The following is a 26,921-nucleotide window of genomic DNA, read 5'->3' as shown; positions in this document are numbered from 1 at the left end:
AGATAGGGCTGATGCTTCTTGACTTCTGCAGTTGTGTGTGATGTCCAGGCCCTTACAAGAGACTCTTGAGTGCAACAGGCCTGGAGATTTACAACTGTGACCCTGCTTTAATAAATTTATTAAGAAAGGGTGCCACACCGGGTACTCTGAGACATGATGGAATCGTGCTGAGGACATTATCTTTTGCTGCTGAATCACCTGTTTTTGGATGAGTCTTTTAGTGCAAGGGTTTTCAAGGGGTAGTCTGTGCACAGAGTTTTGCCATCATTTTGCTCACCTTCTAAAAAAAATCACACATACTCTACCTTTCTGGCCTCAACCAGTTTTGCTTACAAATGATCTTTGTGATTGGGCATCATTAATTTCATTCAATCTCAAACCTTGAGTATATGTTTTTTAATAGTGTGACAAATAGTGTGGAAAACATGAAGAAAGACGTTTTGCACGCATTGAAGCATTTGAGCTGTCTGGAGGAAAAGCTAGTGTTTAGGAGTTTAGATTGTGGCATGAGCTACAGCCCTCCCCATGACAAACCATTTACACTTGACAGAATGAGTACTAGACAAACTCTAGTTATCAGTGTTTGGATTTTGGCGTACATTTTTCTGAAAAATAAATGTGGTAAGTCTGACATGTCAAGGAAAACAACTGACAGCTAACAATATCTATTGCCAGTGATGAAATTCAAGCTTTCAAGCGAAAATTAGAAAATTAGAATTTTGTAAAATTGTTATTCATTACTGTGAGCTTGAAAGCTTTGGAATATTTTAAAACTGTTCTAAGAAGATCATAGTTATATTAATAAATGTGATTTTTGGCACTATATAATGAAATGTTTCACTTGAAATATCTGTGTGATTCAGTGAACCAGTATTTTTCCAAATGCTGAGTGTTATAAATTCAAACAGACGTAAACTTGCAAGACTAGATGGAGACCAATGCAGAAAACCATAGCCAACCAAAGCGCAGAGTTGTGGGGTCAAGACCCAACAGATACATATGATATGGAGCACAACTCCTACACTAAAGTCCCAGGCATCATTGTGGAAGATGGAGCAGTCAGCAGAGAAACAAAAAGTTTGCTGTGATATTGTGTTTCCTAGAAATGACAGAGAAGCTACACCCATTAAGTCTCACGAATATGGATGCCATGACAGGAACAGAGACAACAGCAATAGACACGTTAGTGTGGAAGGTGTAGAAAAAGAAATAGAAGCATCTAAGGAACCCTAAGATTGGGAGAGATAGGCTTCTCCAGGGAAGAGCACACTAAATGTGTGTGCAATACCAATGGCAAGATTTAAAGACATCTACATACAAGTAACATTAAACCGACTAAGTAGGTCATAATTGGTCAGATTCATGTAGTCAGAGAAACACACACACACACGACAATGTGTAAATAGAAAGTACTATGAATTTGATAAAGAGCAAGAGAAAGTTACATGAGAGGGGCTGGAGGGAGGAAAGGTAAGAAAAATGGCATAATTATATTTTTAAAAAATTAGAAATTTTTAAAAATTATTTTTAAAAAAGGAATTCAAGATAAACAATGGGTTTCAGCATAAAAAAGCAACTCAAAGAGTTTATTGATTTGATTTCATACTTACCTTGCCACAAACTATCCATTGAAAAATAATATTATGTTTCATTATTCATATGATTCAATATATCCTTGAAATTCCTTGTCAGTGCAAAGAAATTGCACAATAACTAGAAAAAATAAGGCACAATTGCTATGATTTGCCAATTATATGGTTATTTATATAGAAAATTCAAGGGGATGGGAAAATTCCTTAGTGGGTAAAATGCCTGCAGGATAAGCAAAACATTCTAAGTTCGGTAGAACAGTGACCCTACAGGACAGGAGACATAATAGCAAACACAGAACATACTTGGAGTTTATTGGCCAGCTTAGTCAACTGAACTGAACTGATGAGTTCAGGTAAAGATCCTGACTTAAAAACCAGGGTGGAGAGCAATAGAAGAGGACACCTGATGTAAACCTCTGGCCCCCATATAAACAGGTAAGCACACATGCATTTAGAGTCACATGCACTTGTGCACACATCAGCACAAACATACACATATGCTACACACACATACAGCATGCAAGCAAAAGAAACTGTAGAAACTGAAAATTCAAGAAAATATCAAGCTAAAAAATCCATGACATTCAGCAATAAGGTCGACACACAAAATTCAGTGGATCTCATATTTACAGCTACAAATGAATAAAGAGTACAACAGAAAAAATGTTCTCATTCATAATAGAAACAGAAAATATATGGTACCTGGGCATAGTGCTAATATGTCTTAACACCCATCAAGGACTACCACCAAGCCTGGCAATGTAAGTTCAATACTAAGGGCCCACATAGGAGAGGGAGAGAAAAGAATCCTCCAGGTTCTCTTCTGATGTGCATGTGTGCTCATGATTATGTACACACACACACACATAATAAATGGATAAAATATCTAAAAGATTCTATTTTTGGCTTTAAAATAAACGTATTCATGGGTATTAATGGAGCTAGAAGGGAGAGGACTGCACACATTCTCAAAAGAGAGTACTGTTCCATGCATCTTTCTTTTTGCCCCCTTTTTATTGATATTTATTGAGCTCTACATTTTTCTCTGCTCCCCTCCCTGACTCTCCCCTCCCCCCTTAAGTCCTCCCCCAAGGTCCACATGCTCCCAATTTACTCAGGAGATTGTGTCTTTTTCTACTTTCTACTTCCCATGTAGATTAGATCTATGTAAGTCTCTCTTAATGTCTGCATTGTTGTCTAAGTTCTCTGGGATTGTGGTTTGTGTAGTAAGGAGCTGTGGGCCGCTTCCCGCTGCCCGGCTCCCACACGGCTTGCTTTACCCAAAATAACAACACACAAATTGTATTCTTTTAAACATTGCCTGGCCCATTAGTTTCAGCCTCTTATTGGCTAATTCTCACATCTTGATTAACTCATTTTTAATAATCTGTGTAGCACCATGAGGTGGTGGCTTATCAGGAAGGATCTTAACTGTAGCAGTGTAAAATGAATGCAGACAGATTGCAAAAAATATATACAGCTTTAACGTAGAAATAGACTTACAGAACCACGGTTCCCATGGAGAACAGGAAGCAGAAGGGGCGGCTGGGCGCATGCCCCGGCAGATTTATAGGTAAACATTAGCCTGAGGTGAACACGCCCCCAATGGGTTGGACTTGGACTTATCCCTACATCTCCCCTTTTTGTCTAAATAAGACAGAACTAAATCAAATACAACTATATATAATAATAACAAATAATAAATATAACAAACAATATTGAAAACAAAAGTTTTGTTAAACATTCTATCTCAAGGAGTCTAAATAATATAGAGAGTAACTACAATTATATAATCTTTAACTCTGTCAAAGATTTGAGAAGGGAATAAATATTATTTAACAAACGAGAGATATCCAAAATGTGCAACAATTGACAGAGACAATTGTGTCTCGGCACAGAATTCTAGGTTAGATTAAAGGCCATTTTCTACAGCTCTTCAAAGAGGCTGAAAATTATACTATCTATACTAAATATAATCTCTATGTATCTAAAAGACCTGATTAACCTAAAAATAAATATGACAAACATATAATTCTCAATACCTATCTAACTTGAAGACTAAAAGAATAAACAACTGTGCAATATATGAAGACAATGATCTTCAACTGTAAACAATGCTATTACATATCAAATGTAAACAATGTTATTATATAAATAGTATCAAAGGTAGAAATGTACATTGTGATGTGGTAGATGTATCAATACAATATAAGCATACTCTTATACAAAAATAGAGGTAGGAACACTCACATTTAGAGTCCACTTGAGTCCATGTGGCCGAAGTCTGAAACACTTGACTCAAAACCGAAAGTTGGAGCAGACACCAGACTGATAAATAGCAATTGGGGGGGGGGGAAGGCCAGGAAGCCCGGCAGAGCCAAGGCCAAACTAAGCCGTCCGCAGGAGGGGATGAAGAGCAGCACTGTCGGGCAGGGAGGGGCTCCCGTCCCGTTTGCCAACTTTCTGGCAGGCGCCAGGAAAAATCTAGTCGCTGTAGAAGTTCAGTGACTCAGAATCTCGGCTGCTTCTGCCACCATAAGTCAGGCAGAAGCGAACCGGCAAGGAGCAGTGCTGAGAGGGTACAATCTGCACAAAGAGAGAGGCCTCCAGAGTTGAGGGGGTGCTGCTGGCTCCCAGCGGTTGCCTCCAGGAGGCTCTGATTCGGGGCCGGTATCCGCAAAGCCCCACTGGGCGCCAAGTGTAGTGGCATAAAATGAATGCAGATAGATTGTAAAAAATATATACAGCTTTAATGTAGAAATAGACTTACAGTACCACGGTTCCCATGGAGAATAGGAAGCAGAAGGGGCAGCTGGGCGCACGCCCCCCGGCAGATTTATAGGTAAACATTAGCCTGAGGCAAACACTTGGACTTATCCCTCCACTTAACCTGCGTCCATCTTGGAGAGGAGAGCTAAGCATCTGTTTTATTTTCCTTTTTCCCAGCATTCTGTTCTGTCTACTCCGCCTATCTAATTTTTTGTCTATCAAAGGCCAAGGCAGTTTCTTTATTAACCAATGAAAGAACAAATAGACAGATGACTGTCCTCCATCATTTCTCCTTTTTCTGTTTAAACAAAAAGAAAGGCTTTCATTTTAACATAGTAAATTATATATAGCAAAACAGTTATAAAGCAAGAATTATAGTTACAATATTTATATCTATTTTATCTTTTATCATAACTAAGGGAAAATTTAACTATAACTAACCATTCTTCAACTCCATCAAAGACTCCAGAAGGATATATTACCTAAGCAAACAAGAAATATCAACTTCCAAATTCTAGAAATGACAGAAACATCTCGTTACCTGGACAGTTACCAAAGTTCCTCTGTACTGTTGGGGCATCCATCTTCAGCCTACAGGTTCATAGTATCCAACAGACATTTCCATGAAGCAGGAAAATTCAAAGACAGTTCAGTCACCTTTTGCTGTGTCCTGCAGAATGTCTCGCAGACTCTTTCATGAATCAGGAACCCCAAAAGACCATCTCACCTTTAGGCAAGCTCAGCAGTCCTCTGTCTGTGGGTTCTTTGTGTCCAATTTATGTATCAGTCCAAGGCAAGAGCAGTTTCTTGCCCAAATGGCTAACCAACTCCATAAGGAGCCTCTTCGATGCCCATCTTCCTCTTGAAGTAGCTGGTGCTGCTAGGAGCAGACGTGTCTCATTGTGATGAAAAGCCCTATGTTATTAAAACATTAAATACCATATTCTGTAGTCTTTGAAAGATGAAGAATGCCTATCTGAAATATATCTATGCACATCTAGAAAATCTTACTAACATGACTACAAGCTTGACTATTATTGATGATTATCCACTAACAACCTATATTTTCTAACTATTCATTACATTTTTAAATGAACTACACAATCATAATACCTTAATCAATATCAGAAATACATATACATATAACAAAATTGACCTTAAAATCCATACCAAGACAAATTATTCATATCTATATCATATCCCCCTTTAAATGTAAAAGTTCATTTATAAACAATATGGTTTTCTTTGCTTTATGTTTAAAAACTACCTATGAGTGGGTACATGTGATAAGTGTCTTCCTGTGTCTGAGTTACCTCACTCAAAATTATGTTTTCTAGCTCCATCCATTTTCCTGCAAAATCCAAGATGTCGTTATTTTTTTCTGCTGTGTAGTACTCCATTGTATAAATGTACCACATTTTTCTTATCCGTTCTTCAGTTGAGGGGCATTTAGGTTGTTTCCAGGTTCTGGCTATGATAAACAAAACTGTTATGAACATAGTTAAGCACATGCCCTTGTGGCACAATTGAGCATCCTTTGGATATATACCCAAAAGTGGTATTACTTGAGGAAGGTTGCTTCCTAATTTTCTGAGAAATCGCCATACTGACATCCAAAGGGGCTGTACCAGATTGCATTCCCACCAGCGATGAAGAAGTGTTCCCTTTTCCCCACAACCTCTCCAGTATAAGTTGTCATCAGTGTTTTTGATCTTGGCCATTCTTACAGGTGTAAGATAGAATCTCAGAGTTGTTTTGATTTGTATTTCTCTGACTAAAGACATTGAACTTTTCCTTAAGTGTCTTTCAGCCATTTTTAGATTCTTCTATTGAGAGTTCTCTGTTTAGGTATGTACTCCATTTTTTTTATTGAATTATGTGTTCTTTTGGTGTCCAATTTCTTGAGTTCTTTGTATATTTTGGAGATCAGATCTCTGTCTGATGAGGGGTTAGTGAAGATATTTTCCCATTTTGTAGGCTGTCATTTTGTCATGTTGACTATGTTCTTTGTTTTACAGAAGCTTTTCAGTTTCAGGAGGTCCCATATATTAATTGTTTCTCTCAGTGTCTGTGCTGCTGGGGTTATATTTAGGAAGTGATCTCAAGTGCCAATGCATTCAAGTGTATTTCCCATTTTCTGTTTTATAAGGTTCGGTGTGACTGGCTTTATGTTGACCTTTTTGATCCATTTGGACTTGAGTTTTGTGCATGGTGATAGATATGGGTCTATTTTCACTCTTCTACATATTGATATCCAGTTATGCCAGCACTACGTGTTAAGTATGCTTTCTTTTTTCCATTTGATATTTTTTGCTTCTTTGTCAAAAATCAGGTGTTCGAAGATGTGTGGATTGATATCTGGCTCTTCTAAAACAATCCTGTACAATAAAACAACTTTTGGAGGCATCACAATCCCTGACTTCAAACTCCACTACACAGCTACAGTACTGAAAACAACCTGGAATTGGTATAAGAACAGACAGGAGGACCAATGGAACCGAATAGAAGACCCAGATATCAATCCACACATTTTTGAACAGCTGATTTTTGATAAAAGATTCTAAATATATAAGAAATATACCATGTTCAGAAAGAAGAGCTCTTTCTGAAATTAACCTATAAAATAATAAGGTTCTTACTGAAGTGTTTTCAAAATATCAAATCTGAGTTGAGCTTAAGATCATGACAGCAAAATGTCTCAAATTTAAGACATCATCCATTATGACAAAAGAATAAAATGCACTTTTACAAGATATGACAAAAGAGCTCTGTAAATGTTACAAAGGAAAAGAAAAAAGTTTTAATATATGAAGAAATATTATAGTTATATGCAAAGGAAAACTTGATGTCATAAAGTATCCCCAAAACTAACATAGAAATATAATGAAATTCTAATGAAAATGTGAATATAATAACTTAGGAAGCCTGATATGCTGATTCCAAATTTATTCATTGAATAATAGGGAATACTAGCCTTCTCTGCCAATCAGGCATTTTGTAAGAACTTTGTTTTTATTCATTTTTTTAATTTGGTGTATATATGTGTGTGTGTGTCTGTGTGTGTATGTGTCTGTGTGTACCTGTGCAGCATAAATGTACATATACCTGTGTGAGAATGCATGTTCACATAGGTGAAAGTGCAAGTCAGAAACTGTTACAATTTCTTGCTTCTTCAGGAAACCCTTCTTTTTGTGCAGAGTGTCACAACTGAACATGACACTTGTTATTTCAGCTAGACTGCCTGAAGAGTCCTGAAGATTCTTTTGTATCCACCACCTATCACTAGAGTCACAGGCATGGATCAGGGTACCTGGCTTTTACTTGGGTTTAGGTATTCAAAATCAGTTCTTCAAGCTTATACAGGAAGCATTTCACTGACAGAGACTTCTCTCTATCTCTCTAAGAACTTTAACTAGAACCTTGTAATACCCATAACAAGTACCTCTCTAAGATAAGTACAACCTCATTTTATTCAGAGGAAACAGAATGTACTCCAGGTCAGGCAAATAGTAGTTTAAAAAAAATCCCAATTTTCTGCCAGTACATATACTCTTATCAATATACCATACTATTAAAAGTGTCAAATTAGATAGATTCTTTGACCTTCCTCCTCACTGAGTTGTTTGTTCAAAGGCAAATTGTGACTTCAGAAGAAATGCTCAAGGACAAGAAGGAAATATGCCCCTCATATGCATTAGTGTAGTGTTGGCTTCCAAACATGCTTTGAGGTCATCCTTCACTGCCTCAAGGAACCTCCATGTCTTGACCACTCATCTTCAGGAAAGTGGTAACATTGAGATGTCTTTTGTTTTTAAAGAGTATAATCTTGTTGCATCACTGTTGACTTTGAAGAGACTGAGTAAGTCTTATATATAGATCACATGATCAGTAGATGGGATGAAGAATGCTCAAGAGGAAGAAATAATAGTGTTTTTGTCAGGTATAAAGGACATATCTCTGAACTTGGAACTAGACAATGCTGGTGGTGTTCTGTCTAGGAATGGTAAACTGTTTAAGAAAGGAGTTAATGAGAATCCAGAAAACACTGTGGATGACTCATGTTGGCAAGGAGCTGTTGTACCCCATACTAGACACCTCTGCTTATGCCACTAATGGGAGGGGTCAACTTGATTTCACAATCCCTAAGCAAGTTGGCCTGAAAGCCCCTAAAAAATATTTCTTAATTTCCTATGTGGGAATCTATGCAGGCTGATGTCAAAGATGTGTACAGAGGTTACTGATTAATTGTGGTCAGTGTGAGGTGATTGTTGGTGGCAGATGGGCTGAGAAAATATCAATCACTACTGACATGATGACTGACCTGAAACATTTGAGCTACGGAGCTGGCTAAAAGGAGATGTGCTGGATCTATGCTGCTATTGGTCAAAGTGATCCACCATGACCTAGTTGGTGAAATGATTGCATGGCATGGATGACACCACTGTGATATCAGCTATTGATTCAGGAGATGCTTTTCTGTCCCTAATTCCTTAGTCTGGCTGTTCTGTGGAAACTACAGAGAAGGTGACAAACATGATTTTATCATCTGTGATGAGAGTTACCAATAGACTGATGCTCGCTAGAAGTCTCTGTTGCTTTGGAGTCCTTGAGAGGGGAAGTCTATATTGGTTGATGTGTTCTGTTTGAGAGAACAACCACAGGGAATGATCCTTTTGGTGAGACTCCTTAACAGCTTGTCAGTCATAGAAACACGGGCTGGCAATGTGCTTATTTTCATCCCAACAAGTGTCATTGTCATCACTGATTGACAGATTATAGAAACAGATTTATTTTACCAAGGCATCTGTCCTGCCATTGTTATTGCTTGACTATGTCTGCTATCAGTTCAGCTGCTGAAATCAGAGCTATGTAGTAAGCACCATGAAGCTACAGTTTGCTTCTGTTGATGCTGCCCCTCAACAACTCTTTTTTTTTATTGAAAATTTCCACCTCCTCCTTTCCTACCACTTCCCTCTTCTCCCTCCATTCCCTCCCTCTCCAGTCCAACCTTCTAAACAACTCTTGAGTTGAGGTGTGTGCCTTAGCAGCAGACTTCCAAGGCTGCTGAGAACTAAGTGGCTGGTATCTATATCAAATAGAAGTATCTTGGCAGGATCACAAAGTTAAGTATATTTTCTTGTCTCCTTTATCCACTGAAACCAAGCCCCACAGGGACTAGAGGTCTCGGAAGGGCTGAATGAAGACCTGAAAGAAACATAACAAATTGCTTAGCTGCAGTTGAAACATGAAATCCTATGCAATCATGTCAAACACTGGCCTGGCTTCATTATTTCTTCTCTAGTAAAACTGGGTCCTTTGTAAAAAGAACTATTCTTATACTCCTGACATACAGAAACAGTGTAATGAATAAAAGATCCACATTGAATAGGTAAAAGCAGAGAAAATGCCAAATGATTCTGAGGAAGAACAATGTGGGCTTTGGAGGGGTATCTTTGAGCTGGTGTGGTACTGATACATAAGTCATTAAATATGACAATGAAGTCAGCTGAAGAACTTGTAAAGACATTTGATTTATGAGATATAGCATTTTAGATCAATGCTAAGTGAATGGCATATTAAATATTACTGGCAGAATTGATGTAAGAGCCCTGCTTAGTTTTTAGTCAACTTGACATAAATTAGGGTCCTCCATGCAGGGGGAACCTCAATTAAGAAAATTCTTCCATTAGATTAGACTGTGTATGTGTGCACACATGGGCATGTACACACACACACACATACACACACACACACACACACTGAATCTGTATCCAGAGAAATGTAAATTTTAGCAGTACTATGTCAGAAAGAAGTTGGTCTAACTAAGGTAGAACTTACTGTGCTTATCTTTTTCAAGCTGAGCATGGCCATTCTCAGTGATGTCACACTGGTGACCTAAACTGTGCATAGTGGAAAGAGTGGTGACCTGAAATTGGCCACAATGGGAATTTACACCACAGAAATGGGAAATGACAGCAAATCAAGGTATTTCTTGATCTGCTTATTAACAAACACTGAATTTAATTCAAAATAAGGTAGGATATACCTACCACAATCAGCTATGAGATTTATAAAATTACAACGAGGGGACCACGTGATGATTCAATGTAAAGTGCTTTCTGCACAAGTGTGAGGACCTAAGTTCAGACTCCCAGAACTCACATCAATGACAGATGCAGTGGCATGTGCCTATAACCCTGGTACTACGATGGAGAAGAGAGGATCCTGGTGGGCTCTCTGGCAGAACAATCAAGCCAAAATGGAAAGCTTGAGGTTTAATAAGAGATCCTGCCTTAAGTAGATAAATTAGAAAATAAATAAATAAGTAAACAAAGTGGAGAAACAACCAGGGATATGCATTGGCATCAACCTCTTACCTCTAAAAACGAATGTATTGCATATATACACATATTCATGTGAACAATATATGCATATACCACACACACAACATGCACACAAATTTAAATTAATTATCTGAAAACAAAACCACAACAATGATGTGCTGAGCAAAACATGATGCAATAAGAATTTTTTTTTTTTGATTTTTGAGACAGGGTTTCTCTGTAGCTTTTTGTTCCCTGTCCTGGAACTAGCTCTTCTAGACCAGGCTGGCCTCGAACTCACAGAGATCCACCTGCCTCTGCCTCCCGAGTGCTGGGATTAAAGATGTGCGCCACCACCGCCCGGCACAATAAGAATTTTCAATCTGCTGGTAGCATCACAAAATAATACTGAGCAGATAACTTGGCATTATCTATCAAATTAAGGGTATTATTTATCCTAGGACAGCAGCAATTCCACATCATACAGAGACCCCTTCACCTATATGTACTAGGAATCATACATGACTATGTAACAACCAGGAACAATATAAATCCTATAAGAGAAGAATATGGGTTGATGAGAAAGAATAATTGTGGGGTAAAAAAAGAAGGAAGAATGAATAACCAAAAGAGCTATGTTTATATGATAAAATATTATAGAGCAGTGAAACTTACTCACCTAGAACAATGAATATGATAAAGTAGATAAACTTCATGAATACCGAGAAAAGCAAGCTTAATGCTTATAAATTGTAAAATAATTAATATATGATAATATTTTATGGATGTAAATTATATAAATCCACATCATATACGTAGTGTCTATATAATGTAGTATATATGTATGCATCCTTTTTTGATGCTTAAGAATATTTTATTAAGAGTTTAAAAGAAATACTCAGGGTACACATGCTGGAAATCCTGGAAACTGCCCAGAAGAGTATGAAAAGAAAGAAAAAAGGGCATGCTATTTGAGTTAAGCTTGCCTGGAGGTCAACCACAACTGGCAGGCAGCCACTTGGTCAGGTGAGGAGGTTTACAGAAAGAAGAAGAAAGCCCAAAGCACTCAGGAAGTCCAAAGTGTTAGGGAAGGCATTCTCAAAAAAAAGAAATAGAATGAACAAAAGGGAAAGTTATACTTTTCTGGGTAATTCACAGAAGTGGGCAGACTTATGAAGCTGTAGAGATGTGGTGCTCTAAGACTGCATATAGGACAGGGATTCAGATGAATAGTGCATTTCACATTAGAGAGGTAATTATTCCATCTAACTCTTTAGCACAACGTTGGTAAACCTGCCACCCTAAGAGTGGTTCCACCTCCCTGAGCAGTGGTCCCTTAGCCCAGTCATTGACACCCATCCAACTGAGGTGTTAGAGATCCATCCAGATGATCACAAGTTTTTCCACAATAGGCCTTCCATGCTATTGTGGTATTCCCAACTCTGAAGATGTAACCCTAAATTCGTCTAGGAGATGGGTAGAAGTTGGGAAATAGATGTAACACTCTCACCATAAAAAAAATTAAGCTAAGTCTAAAGACTCACTGCCAAAGATATCCACTAGAAATGTCTGCAATGAAGTCCTAGTCTCCCAGCCTCAGGTAGAGCATACCCTCCAGGCAAGATATTCATTTAGGAGACAATAAGAAACCATAGTTCCCTTCTTGGCTTCCTGGTCAGGGAACCAAGGCCTTTTCTGAACTGCTGCGGTCTGGGTCCCTGCCCTGATCTTGTACAATTCCATCTCCTACTCTCATCAATCACCCCTCTAAAGAGGTAGCTCTACCATTAAAGACATTGGCCGATGGCCAATCTGGCTTCCCCTGGATGAATAGCAATGGTTTTTTTTTTTTTTGTGCCACAGTTTGAGTAGCCCTTCAGAGAAGCTCTCTAAAAGACCCCAAATATGTTTCAGTAATTCAGTTTGTACAATGATCAGGTGTAGGACTGCAAGGAAGTCCTTGGCTGGCACTTGGATAGAGAGTACACATACATTTTAATTAGACCAAGATCTGATGATATTAGGGGTAGGAAAATACTTATTCTCAAGTAAGCAATCACAATGCACTTGATGTCCAATTTGGTAGCACTTGATGAAAAGACGGAAGTAGTTACTGTGACCCATCCATCTGGCTGCTAGATATATTATCTTAGTAAAATGTGTGTGCACACATAGAAGACAAGCCTAATAATATCAACTGTGGTATTAGCTTATATCACTTTTCTCTTTCTAGAGAATAAATAACAGAGGGTGTAACTGAACAACAAATCTAGTTCTGTATATGTTTACATAGATATGCAATCACACAGTGTTATGTTAAAAGAAGTTATAGATGACTTGATGGTGACATACCATTTAACATTTGTTAAGAGCAGCAAAATATCACATTAGAGAGCACGAGCAAGGAACTCAGGACCACAAGGGGTGCACCCACACACTGAGACAATGGGGATGTTCTATCGGGAACTCACCAAGGCAAGCTAGCCTGGGTCTGAAAAAGCATGGGATAAAACCGGACTCGCTGAACATAGCAGACAATGAGGACTACTGAGAACTCAAGAACAATGGCAATGGGTTTTTGATCCTACTGCACGTACTGGCTTTGTGGGAGCCTAGGCAGTTTGGATGCTCACCTTACTAGACCTGGATGGAGGTGGGTGGTCCTTGGACTTCCCACAGGGCAGGGAACCCTGATTGCTCTTTGGGCTGACTAGGGAGGGAGACTTGACTGGGGGAGGGGGAGGGAAATGGGAGGTGGTGGCAGGGAGGAGGCAGAAATCTTTAATAAATAAATAAATAAACATATGTGTGTATATATATATACAAGGTAACAATACTAAAATATGAACTAAATGTAAATCAAATTAGTAGAGTTTTCCTTTGGGATGGAGGAAAGGGAATTCTTTGAGGAAGAGTAACTAAATTAAATGCAATGATTTATTACTTTGAGAAAAAAGATGTGAAGGAAATACGAAAATATATTACCATTTGTTAAACTTGGGTGGCAGGTACTTGAGTTTTTATACCATTATCTTTTGTCTATACTCTTAACATGTCTATCTTCCCTCTCTAAGAAAAGCAATATATCCTTGTTAGGTTCTTGAACATGTTCAGAAGAGAAGGGCGGGGTGGGGGGGAACCTCACTGATCTGGAGTTAAACACATGCATTATAACCCAGCCTTTTCTGTCAGCCATAAACCGATCTGTTGGGTTTTGAGTTAGGCCATGATGACTAACCTCTGCAGGCGAGGGGTAAATGAGCACCTTGAATTAAGAATGGGCTATACTGAGATCTTGCGTTAGTTTGCAAAGACTATCAAGGAATGCACCAGGAAACAGCAGAAATCTATGTCACAGATCCAGGGGCAGGAATCTCAATCCAAGGCTGGTTCCTTCGGTGAGTAGAGGGAGGATTCTGGTCCAGATAGTTCCTTTTGGTCTCTTTCTGACTGTCTTCTCTGTGTCTTAGCATCACTCTACCTGGACGCATGACTCTGTCCAAATTTTCCCTTCTAACAATCACACCCATGGTGTTCATTTAAGGCTTGCTCTAACTACCTTCTTTGAATACCAAAAGTTCCACCTCCTGATATGATAGCTTTTGAAGGTACTAGGCATTAGGATTTCAATTTTGAGGGAGCACAATTTAATTTAAACCTAACCCCTACAGAATATAGTCAGCACTTAAAATATAAAGAAATAAAATCTTGCCTTTAAGAAAGGTAAGGTTGCTCTCAATTAAATATAGCCTTATTTACTGCAACTGATGAACTGTTTAGAAGTCAAGAGGGGTGGTGTGAGGACTGGCAGAATGAGGTTATGGATTTCAACCCCTTCCTTTTCAATGACAATATGACACCTGCTTGTGAGAGTCCTGTGGCTAAAATAAGGCTGGACCTGCCAGCTTCTCACTTGTCACTCGGCATCCATTTTGCTCAGATGGATAGCAGGCAATGCCAGGGACATGGAGATCCTACATTCAAGTCCCACCTGAACCAATTAGCCTCATTCAGCCTGCCAAGCAGTCAGTCCGAAGCAGTTGCCTGCTGACCCCGGGAAAAACTGGGGCCAATCAGAAGCCAGCCACTGACTGCTTTCAAGGCATGACTTCTATTCTGCTTCCCAGAATTCGTAACCAGAGAGTAAGAAACGAAGGGAGATTAACTTTATCCCAGCTCAAAGGACTAAGGTGTGCTATTCTAGACCTCCACACTCAGGAGATTAATAGAATGCCAAAAAAAGAAGTTCTAACATGGAAAACATCACCAAAAAAAAAAAAAAAAACAAGCAAAGTTAACTGTAAATTCAGATAAAGGATATGGAGATGGCTCAGCCTGGGCTAATCATTGTTATGTGAACAATTTTTCCCACCTAATAGAATATATTCAATCAAATTTAATTGTTGCTGACAAATATTCTACCTTCACTTCAAATCATCCGAGATCCTCTTCTATAAATATCAGTCTATGGATAAAGAGATTCATAGACCTTGTAAAAAATAGTTCTGGTATTCCTGTCTTCCTTTTTCTTGTTTTGTTCAAATCACAATTGTCATTCATGATGAGACAGAGAAAAAAGCAGCAGTTCTCCAAATCTCTCAGGAAAGCATTTTGGATTTCCAAGTTTTTCCTTGCTAAAGTGAGGTCCCAGCTCCCTCCTGCCTCAGTAGCTCTTGAGCCTTCGGCTCTGTAAATTGTACTGTGAAGAAAACATCCAGAAACACAACATGGTAGACTCGAATCCACAAAAATGATCTTCAGAAACTCAATCTGCAGAGTCATCCCCTGTCTAGTTTGATGGAAGGATGACAAGAAAACTTGTGAGAGAGGATCTCTTTTGGTTACAAGTAGTAGCATCCAACTGAACCCAAGAATCAGAAGACATTCTGGCCCCCATTATCTTAATCCAAGTGTCTGCCTTTGTACAACTCAAGTTCAGTCATTTGCACCCTGCCGTTTCTCCAGTGTGTTTCTTTAGATAAATGACACACAGCCTAACAGGAACCCTCAAATTGAACCCCACCACATTAACAAGACCAGAAAATGATAAAACATAGCTTATTTATAACGCTGAAATGAACCACAGGATTCATGGTCACATGCCTATCCCTGAACTATTCCATGTGTCTCAGAAGATGTCTGGATTTATGTACAATAAGATGCCAGACACTCATACCCCATAAGATGGTGGGCCTTCATCCACTTAGAGAGCTAGGCCATCCTGTACCAAGCCTGGTCCATGTACCCCACAGAGCATGAGAGAGGGATTAATTTCCAGACCAACCATACAGAAATGAAATAGCGTTAGGCAGCTTCTCCAATGATAACAGAGGAGTAGTTACACAAAGATAAGTAGGAGACAAAAGCAATAGATGGGCATGATGACTCGGACCTGTAATCCTAGCACTCATGAAGCCGAGGGAGACAGATTGCATAGTCAGTGCAGTCTGGGCTACATTGTAAAGTCCTTTTTCAACAACAAAAATTACAGCACAACACAAGTGCAGGGCTACAGATATAGCTCAGTCAGCAAAGCATTAATTTGCCTCAAAAGCATAAAGACCTGACTTCTATGCCCAGTGTCCACATAAACAGGCTTCTAATCCTAATTCTAAGGATGCCGAGAAAGCCTGATCCATTGGGTTTCTTTGCTAACCAGACTAGCCTAATTGATGAACTGCCAGCCAATGAGATACCCTGTCACAAAGGAATTAGACAGTATTCTTGAGAACTGTACCCAAGGTCATTCCATCTCTGCAAACACAAGCGCATGTGCATATGAACCCACTAAAACACACACATGCACTTTTGAAAAAGCAATAGATAACCATGATTGAAGGTCCAGGCTCTCAGCTCAGACACTCTTTGTCACAGAGAAGTAGGTCTGAAGGCCTCGAAAACTCAGTACGAGTTCAAATTCAGCATCATAACTGGGAAAATAAATTAAAAATCCATTCTCCAATGCTATTGGGTCAACACTGTATCTTCACGTGGACACATAATTATGACAAGCCACAGTTAATGTTTGAGAGACGCTCTGAGGGTGCTGGAAAACAGCAAATGAAGATGGACATTGAGAGGCTGTTTAGCTCATCCCTGGCTGCTGATTTAAAAAAAAAAAAAATCACACCTAAGCCTTCAATTTCACAGTCCCTACAGAAATGAGGTGCTATAATAATCATTCCATTATAATTAAATTACTAAGAAAAATGATATACTCTGCCTTTTCTAGCCCTCTCCATGCAAGGGAACAATTCCTTCTGTACACGTAATTCCTTAATTCATTGTAACAGTTAGTTTCCGTGCTCTGGCGAGGCATGCTAATCTCTCACCAGGATAAAACTGCACACTGAGACCAAAACTGTGCTCTAGGAGGGAGGTGTGCATTTCCAAACCTGATGATGGCCTTTGGATCAAAATATGCCCCCTAGCCTCAAGGACTGTTCATTTGGAGTTAAAAACACTTTGACAGGAGAGGTACCCTCACCAAGGAGATCTGACTACTGCCCCAATAGAGAACTCACCTGTTTGGAACTTGGCCTGGCTGGATTCCCCAGACAGCAATAGTCAGCCACCAGAAACCAGCGTCTTTGTTCCCCTGGGGAATTCCTTGATTGCAGTTAATGACAGTATCATACTGTACTTAATGTAAATGAATTCTCTGTTTTTCCTAGTGGCCCAGTGCCATTAGTTTAAGTTTCATATGTAGACAGGTTTTGTTATGCATTATCTAGAAGACAGAAACAGTATTTCACTGCAGAGGACTTCAGGGTTTTTAAAACCAAGAATTAAATAAATAAAAACGTGTCACATATACGGCCTGGGACATTGCTTGCTGCATTTAGCAGGGTCATATGATCAAGTTTCGTTATTTGATACATTTTCAGGCTTGCAATAGAGTCATAAGGAATTGATGGGAGCAGCAAATTCATTTTAAAACAGGTTTGTCGCCTCATCAGGTATTCATCTGAGCAGAATCGGCAGTGTAACTGGATCTCGTTGGCCCTGGGTGACATGTTTTTCCAAATGGAATGGTAATAAGCTCAGAGAGGCAGTAGTTAAAGCCTTCCATCTCCACGAGGCACCCAGATATCCCAGGTAAGAAATTGCTTTCATTCTCAAGCAGACGCTTATCAGAGGATCAATGCCCAGCTGTTTTAAGGCCCATAAAGAGAGACCCAGAGGTGCCATAATCCTTTTGGTTTTCAACAAAAGACATTAGGAAGAAATCATCATGAGAGATTTTGTTTCTGATGGGAAAAAATAATATATTAAGCATTTTAAGAGTACTCTAGTATGTGGTTTTAGAAATGCTAAGACAGAAAAAATAGAGAAATAACATGAAACTTAGAGGATAATATGATAATAAAAATAGTATTATTAATATTAAACTATTCCACTTTTTCAGTAAGTCATGTGCAGGAAACATGCACCAATCTATAATTTGTTTGTTCCAACTTCAAGTCATAGATGAAGAGCTTATATGTTGTGCACTCTTACAAAAGTTGTCTATTTAACCAGTAGTGTCATAACTCCAAAATCAGCCACCTCAATATATAAAGTTTGATTTTCCAAACGCATACTGATATTTCATTTTGAAAATATGGAGACACAAATAATACAATTATATGTCAGTGTTTCCTAACAAAAAGATTTCTAAGTCAGTCAATTTTCTGTGTTATCATCATTGGAATGCCAAGACATTTACTAGAATGAGATTACAACAAACAATATGGGAAATGCCTCCTTAACTTTTTATAATGCTATGTTGAAGGGCATAGCTTACATAAGTGACTTAAAATTCATCATTCCTTAATGTGTTCCATAGTCTACACCTCTGGATCTCAACCTGGTCTGTAGGTTAGAATCCTGTGGAGATTTTGTGAAACACTTCGTGTCCTAGCCTGCTCACACAGAGGACCTTCCCAGGCAAGCTATTGCTCTAAAATTTCCCTGTGTTTTCTGAGAACCTCTGGTTTAGCACATTGTCTCCCCAGGAGCAGCCTCAGCATCCTCTGAGATATCATGGTGTCTCAGCACTGTTGGGAGATATACAACCAGGCCATATGGATGAGAGTCACCCTGGGTGGGAGTACTACTTACAACTCCAGTCCTAGGAGTGTGAGGAACAGACACAGACACCGCAGACACCATGGACACACAGACACACATACAGATACAGACACACACACATAGCAGGCACACAGAACCTGGAGGCAGGTATACAGGCTCACAGACAGACATACATACACAGATTGGTGGGGGCAAAGACTAAAGATTCTGACCTCAAGATCATATTAATATAAAACCCATAAAAATGTCCCAAAAGTTACACAATGGATTATATCCCAATTTCCTTTTGGGTTTCTCAGACATCTAATGTCTGCTGTTATTAGCTTACACATGATCCTCTGGATAACCTGTGTCAACCATGCATAAGCTGACCCATACCAGATATCCATGTCAGCACCATGTGATATAAAGTTAAACTGGTCCGAACAAGCCTCTGGTTTCTTATGCCCCAAGGGAGGTAAAGAGTAGGACATCCCCTCCAGGTGATCCATGCAAGTTTAAGACAGAAGAGAACTGATTTGATTGATGCTCTCAAGAGTCAGTGAGAAAGATCTGAATGTGCAAGGGCAGACACTGCTCATCACTATGCAAAGCGAGAAAGACGGAGCAGAGGCCAGGGTGGATCCAGGTGCGGGGCTTGAAGAGTGTACAAGTTCAATGGTGTTTTCTCTTCTATTTTCTTTTCTTTGTTTTTTTTTTTTTTTTAAGAAAAAAAAAGGAATAGCAATCAGCTACAAAAGAACAGCACCTATTTAGATGAAACTTCGTCATGGTAGCTGTCTTGGGGTTTCTACTGCTATGAAGAGACACTATAACCTTGACAACTCTTCTAAAGGAAACATTTATCTGAGGCTAGCTCAGAAGTTTCGTCCATTATCATCAAAATGGGAAGTAAGGCAGCAGGCAGGCAGGCATGGTGCTGGAGAATGGGGTGAGAGTTCTTTCGTCTTGACTCACAGGCTATGGGAAATGGTTTGTCTCACTAGGCGAGGCTTGAGCATATATGAGACCTCAAAGCCCACCTCCACAGAGACACACTTCCTCACACCAATAAGGCCACACAACCTAACAGTGCCACTCCATTGGGGGCCATTTCTTTCACAAATCACAGTAACAAATATCACAAACCACAAAATAACATAATTTCATTAATCAGTTGACTGGAATACCTTTCTACCAGTCTTTTCTTACCTTTGTTTCCCACAGAATACATGTGTTTGACTTCCTATATGATAGACTCATTCCAGAATTTTCTATAGAAAACGAAATGATAATTGAATCTTACTTAACATGATCGTTATTCTTTTCTTGTGTGGATAATTGAGGAAAGATGCCTAGGCTGTACTTGGTTTTATTTGTACATATGGTCTTAGATTTTAGTAAATTCTAAGTATTTCATTGTAGCAATTAATCTTTTCCACTTTTTGAATTGAAGAGTCCCTGGCCAAGGCCTTGAAGATGTTCTGTGCAAATGAGGAGTCTTATGTTTTATTCACACCATGCTAAATCCACTTTGCATGAACTTTCAATAAATTAGCTTCTCCAATCGCCATATCAACTCACCACCTCCATAACTCATTCTTCTTCTGTGAGGAGGAGCATATACTGCACAGAGCCCAGAGCGCCAAGAGAAAATTCTGTCCAACTCTTCCCAACGGAAACCAAATGAAGAAATTAATTGTTCCCCTGAAAGAGAGGTGCTCTCTGATGTCTCCATATGTAGGAATGGTGTAGTGAGCTGAACTCACCCAACCAGATTCCCTTCCCTCTCATGATCTAAAAGCACAATGGCTTGGCTTCTGAAAGTGAAAGGCCATCTGGGAGTAGTGTAATTACAGATTATAAGGTTATGTAAGGATAGAGATGGAGGCTTAACTTGAAAGTTTTCTCCCTATATTTAAGGGGCCTGATTCTTCAAACACAAAATAATAAAGTCCCCCACTAGTTATATCCTGGGTGATGATAATCATTTGGACACAGTTCAATGTGTGTTTGTAATATGTTTCCCCCTAAAGAATAAAGAAACAGAAGACAGTAAACACAGGGACAAATGGATAAACCCTGATACAAATCACAGCCCTTCTCTGTGTCTGTTCCCCTAGGTGCAGGGAGCTAAGTACCGCTTGTGAGGACCCTGTGCTATGGTTATGCTGTCTCTCATACTCCCAGCCACAGCAGCATCCAGAAACATATTAATAAATATAGTCTCCAGTTGTTAGAATTCCTAGCATTTATTCAAAAGAATGAAATCCGTTTACTGTAGAAGCCTGTACTCCATGCAGATTATATCACTATTCCCAGCACCTAAAATATGTTTTCCGAAATGTAGAATCACCCAAGTAACCAAGATTAATGCATAAAGAATATATAATATGCATACACTACACACACTACTATTACACACACACTTTTTAAAACACACACTATTTCACATATACACACTACAGTTTCACAATCTCACACAACTACTACACACACACATATACTACTATTTCAGCCATTAACAAATATAAAATCTTGCCTTTTGCAGCAACATGGATGAACCTGGAGAATATGATATTAACTGAAATATTTCAGATGCAGAAAAACAAATACTCTAACAACCTCCTTTATTTGCAGAATCTAAAAATGTTGATCTCATAAAGGGAGCTGAATAATTGCCAGACTTCATAAAGAAAAGGAGTTAGGATTATAGAAAGATTCACCCCCAGCACAAGCAGGTGATAGAAGTCCCAGCCTCTTTGTGCATGTAAGTGCTACTATAATTTACAATATCATATTCTAAACTGACTACAAGAGAGAAATAAATAAATAATAAGTGTTAGAGGTGATGTGCCTGCCGAATATTATTACTTATCTCTGCACAATGTATATGTGTACCAAATCAATAAGAGTGTGCCCCCATAAATATGCACAGCAGTGTCAATTAAAAATAAAACTTGAAAAGTAAAAATACATAAATGTCTTGCCAAATCAACACTAAGACTGTAGTTGTTATGTGTTTGTGTGTATATGTGTGTGTACGATGGATGTAGAAATGGACTCAGGGTTTTTCACTTTTGTTTGTTGAAGAGTGGAGTTCTAGGACAGAACGAGCACTCTATAAAATAGATGATGGATGAAAGAAAGGATAAGGTGGCAGTGTTGTGGAGCACGTGACAGGGTGTGGGGGTGTCACATATTGACACCAAATTGAATAAAGAGCTATGAAAATAAGCATCTGCTTACAAACTTCTTACATCCGTGTTTGCCTCAGTAACAGACTGATACAGAAGCAGGGAGAAGGAGAAGAAAGAGGAGAACAAGGGAGAAAAAGACCTTGTTTCGGGGACTCAACAGCTGGACAAGTAGCTGGCAATTTTTGTGCATCTTGAAAGATAGTATTTGACAGAGAGCATATTGCTAGAAGGCATTCCACATGGAACGAATCTCATTAGCAAAAGACACAGAAGAAACAAAGCATGGGTATGTGTGGGGGAAAGCAGGAATAATTACAACAAAATGTAAGTGCATTGAAGAAGAACTGGAATTGAAAGTTTGTGATTTTGGTTTCAACTAAAGAGTATAATTCTTTTGGTAAGAACATAGATGGCACCGAAACTCTGCATAAGAAGAGGACATGATCAAGATGTGCTTTAAGAAATCTAATCTGAGGCTGGAGATATGGCTCAGAGGTTTAAGAGCACTGGCTGCTCTTCCAGACATCCTGAGTTCAATTCCCAGCAACCACATGGTGGGTCACAACTATCTGTAATGAGATCTGGTGCCCTCTTATGGCATGTGTATATATAATAAATAAGTAAATTTTAAAAAAGATGTCTAAATGCAGATACTTTTAAATATTTATATTTTAAAAATAAATTTAAAAATCTAATCTAGATAAAACCAGAATGAGGCAAGGACTGCAGATCAATAGGACAAGTTAGTATATTAAAGCAATAACTCATATACTGTAGAACAGATTGTAACTAAGATGGTAGATCTGAAAAGAGAAAGGAGAAGACAAATAGGAGGAGTACAGCAAGGGAAGGTCCTGCCCAATGTCTCATCGGGGAAACTCTGTGAACAGAGACCACACACTGGCCAGAGTACTTAGCAAGAGATCTCTAAGCCTGAAATCTGAAATCATCAAGGGAAATTTGCTAGGATGTGGAATTTCCATCACTACTTCTAGAGAAGTGCCTAGTAATGCAATGAACCCAGACCTAGCCCTCCACCTCATGAAGACGGTGGTGCTGTGGATATTTTCTTTACTGTTGAATGGATAATATTGTCTGCTGAGAGCAGTTATTTAGGGAATATTTATTGGATAAAAGAAGAATAACTATAGTTGAATCAGTGGGGAAAATGTAATGAGCATATAAATCAAGGAAACATCAAACATGGGACAGGAAGTAACATTTCCTACTTTTACTCTGCAAGAGGAAGAAGCCATCTTAGACCAGCGGGAGGGCTGTGCTGCAAATACAATAGCTCACATGCTGAGAGCCCAGGGGACACAAGAGACAACCTGTAGCTAGGATGCTTGTGGACGTCAGGAACAAAAACCATAGCATTCAAAGTTATGCTGGTACTTTTTACAAAGTTGTGATTTGGAACTAGGTATGATGAAAACTGAGTTGCCATGGTGTCTGTTCTGAATGATAATGCCTTCTGGCTACTCCAGAGGTTAGGGCGTACATACAAGATCATCATGATGTTGGGATGGTCTTTTCATAATATAGGTCAATAGTTGTACTCCAGGTTAAAGTCCTTCTTATTATAGGAAAGAAAATTCAAATTCTAACACTGCCCACGTTGTCCTATAAAATTCATTCTCTGCTAACTTCCCCTGTTCATTTTGTAGCTCAGCCTCCTATTGCCAGAACACCTGAGACATGGTTACAATCCTTCATGTCTTCAAACAAGCTTTTCAAAGTTTAGAAAACAGTTTGGGAAACATAGTTCCCCCACCTACAGACTTCATTTACTTAACATGTTCAGCCATCATTGCAGTTCAAGGATCACTTCTTTGCCCTTCCCTTAAAGTTCATTTCCTTTATTTAACTGCCAGAGTTCCATGCTGTTTCCAGCAGCTTGTTTTGTGGTTTATAATTAGCTTCTATGGTGGTTTGACTAAGAACGGCCTCTAAAGGACAGCCTAGTCTACAAAGTGAGTTCCAGGACAACCAGAACTGTTTCACACATGGGGGTGGAGGTGGGGTGGGAGAAGAGAAGAGGGGGAGAGAGAAAGGAGAAGGGGAAGGTTGGGGAGAGCTTGGGGGAGCGGGATGGTTGAGATGGAGGAAGGACAGGTATGAAAGCAGGAAAGAAGATATCTTAATTGAGGGAGCCATTTTGGGTTTGGCAAGAGGCTTGGCTTTAGAGGGGTTCCCAGGTGTCCACGGAGATGTTTTCAGCTAGGTCTTTGGGCAGCAGAGGAGAGGGTGCCTGAACTGTCCTTGTCCTTGTCCCGTAGTCAGACTGATGACTATCTCGAATATCACCATAGAATTTTTGTCCGGTGACAGATGGAGATAGAGACAGAGACCCACATCGGAGAACTGGACTGAGCTCCCAAGGTCCAAATGAGGAGCAGAAGGAGGGAGAACATGAGCAAGGAAGTCAGGACCGCGAGAGGTACACCACTGAGACAGTGGGGATTGAAAGACCCTACAGACCCCCCCCAAAAAAAAAACCTGCAGCTAGCCGGCTCTCATGAGAACATCCTGTTTGCTTGAGACCCTCAGGACCCTCTCAGGACCTGCAGCTAGCCACTCTCATGAGAACATCCCGTGTTTGCCTAGGGAAACAAGATACATGTGCCAAACCTAAAATATCAGCAGTTTACAAAAGAAACAATTCCCCCATATAGGACCCCAGCTTAACTGCTGTAACATCATTTTACAAGGCTCTTGACAAACAAATGTAAGTGCAGAGTGAGGTCAGAGTCTGGCTGTCAAGCAGGATATTTATGAGGTCAGAGTCTCTGGCTACAAGCAGGATACAACTGTGTGGGAAAAGGAAAAACCACTTATGCCCCCTGCCCCATTCTAATCAGACCGATAACCATGCATCTGCTTCTTCTGCTTCTGTAACTTGCTTCTTGGCCAGCCCCTTTCCTATAAAAAGACCTTCCCCCAGTCTGTAGGCGCGCAAGTCCTCCGAAAGACTTTGCCCCCCCCCCCCAGGTACCTGTGTTCACCTAATAAACCTCTTGTTATTTGCATCCGAGTGGTCTCGGCCTGTTCCTTGGTTTGGGGGGAGTCTCCTCTCCAGGGAAGTCCTCTTCGGGGGTCTTTCAGGGATGATCTAATGGAAGCTTACCAAATCCAGCTGGACTGGGACTGAACGAGCATTTGATCAAACTGGACCCTCTGAATGTGGCTGACAATTGGCGCAGACTGAGAAGCCAATGATAATGGCACTGGGATTTGTCTCTACTGCATGTACTGGAGTTTTGGGATCCTATTCTATTTGGATGCATACCTTCCTAAGCCTGGAGGGAGGGGAAGGGCCTTGGACTTCCCACAGGGCAGGATACCCTGCCCTCTCTTAGGACTGGACGGGGAGGATGAGTGGGGGAGCAGGAGCGAAGTGGGAGGAGGGGAGGAAGTGGAAACTTTGAATGGTATTATTTATAAAGTAATTTTAAAAACACACAAAAATGGCCTCTATATGCTCATATACTTAAAGCCTTGGTCCCTAGTAGGTGAAACTGTCTGGAAGAAGGATTTGGAGGTATGGCCTGGTTGGAGGAAGTATGTCACTGGGGGTGGGATGTGAGGTTTCAAAAGTCCATGCCACGACCTGTCTTTCTTTCTCTGCGTGCTGCCTGTGGAGCAAATGTAAGTTCTCAGGTACTACTCCATGGCCATGCTTGCCTGCTGCCTGGCTTCTGGCCATGATGGTTATAGTTCACCCTCTGAAATTGTAAGCAAGCCCTTAGTTAAATGCTGTCTCTTATAAGTTGCCTTGGTCATGGTGCTTTCTCCCAGCTACAGGCAAATGACTAAGACAGGAGTGACAGACACTAACTTGTCACTCTGCCAATCTGCCATCACCTCCACAAAGGTACTGTCTGCTTTGGTTGACTTTCACGTGCTGCACCACACGCAGAATAACTGTTCTGTACAAGCATTTTTTGCCTCATCATGGTTTTCTGCAAAATATTTGCCAATATTAACAAGAGCAAAGACATGGCAAGCTCCCTCATCTACAGTAAGCATACATTAAATTTTCTAATTACATACATGAGTTGAAGTCAGTAGACTGTAATGTAAACATGTATTTGGAAACTGACAGCCTAAGTTCAAGCCTCAGCTTTACCACTTACTTATATTAAATGTGCAACCGTGGTGAAATATTTAATTATCTGGGCCTGAACTTGCCCATGAAGAAAATGGGAGCTGGAGGGATGGCTCAGCATGTAGGAGTATTTTAGAACTATTTGCTAGGTAATCATAAAGACCAATTTCCAGATGTCTGCACCCATGTGAAAAGTCAGAGGACTTGTACACACCTGTAGTCCCAGTTCTGAAACGAGGGAAGCAGAAGAACTGCTGAGATTCCCAGAAAACATGAGCCCAGGTTTGAGAAGGCACCCTGCCATGAAGGATTAGGAAGGCAGAGAGTAAAAGAGGAAAACACCTGACATACTCTCCTGTCCACACCTGCTTAAACACTCACACGTTTACACACAGACACATAGACATGCACATAAACAAATAAACAAACAGGAAAGTAGATAATGTTTTAAGTTACTCGGGGCTGGCAGATGGCTGAGCACATAAAGGCACTTGCCACGCAAGTTTGATTGCCAGAACCCATTTGGTAGAAGGTGAGAACCAACTCCTGCAAGGTATGCTCTGATGTCCACACATTTGCCATGGCAGGCACACATGCACAAATACACACACACACATAAATAAATAAATTAAATAAATAAATAAATAAATAAATAAATAAGTGTATGTGAAATTTTGAGCTACTAGAATGGGGATGACGTAGAATTGGGTGATGACTAGGTAACCAGAACCGGAGACTGCATTGCTGAAGAGGTGGCAGGGAAAATGTAAGAGGCAGAGGATGGGGAAAAGCTCTGTGGGATGTTCTCTTCTGCATGCGCCATGACCACTGCAGTCATGAGCTCACTGTGTTTATCTTACCTGCACAAGATGCACAC

This window comes from Alexandromys fortis, unplaced genomic scaffold (genome assembly GCF_014885135.2).
Source record: "Alexandromys fortis isolate MF-2015 unplaced genomic scaffold, M_Fortis_MF-2015_v1.1 scaffold_40, whole genome shotgun sequence".
Taxonomy (NCBI): Eukaryota; Metazoa; Chordata; class Mammalia; order Rodentia; family Cricetidae; genus Alexandromys; species Alexandromys fortis.
Note: the sequence above shows the minus strand (reverse complement) of the source record.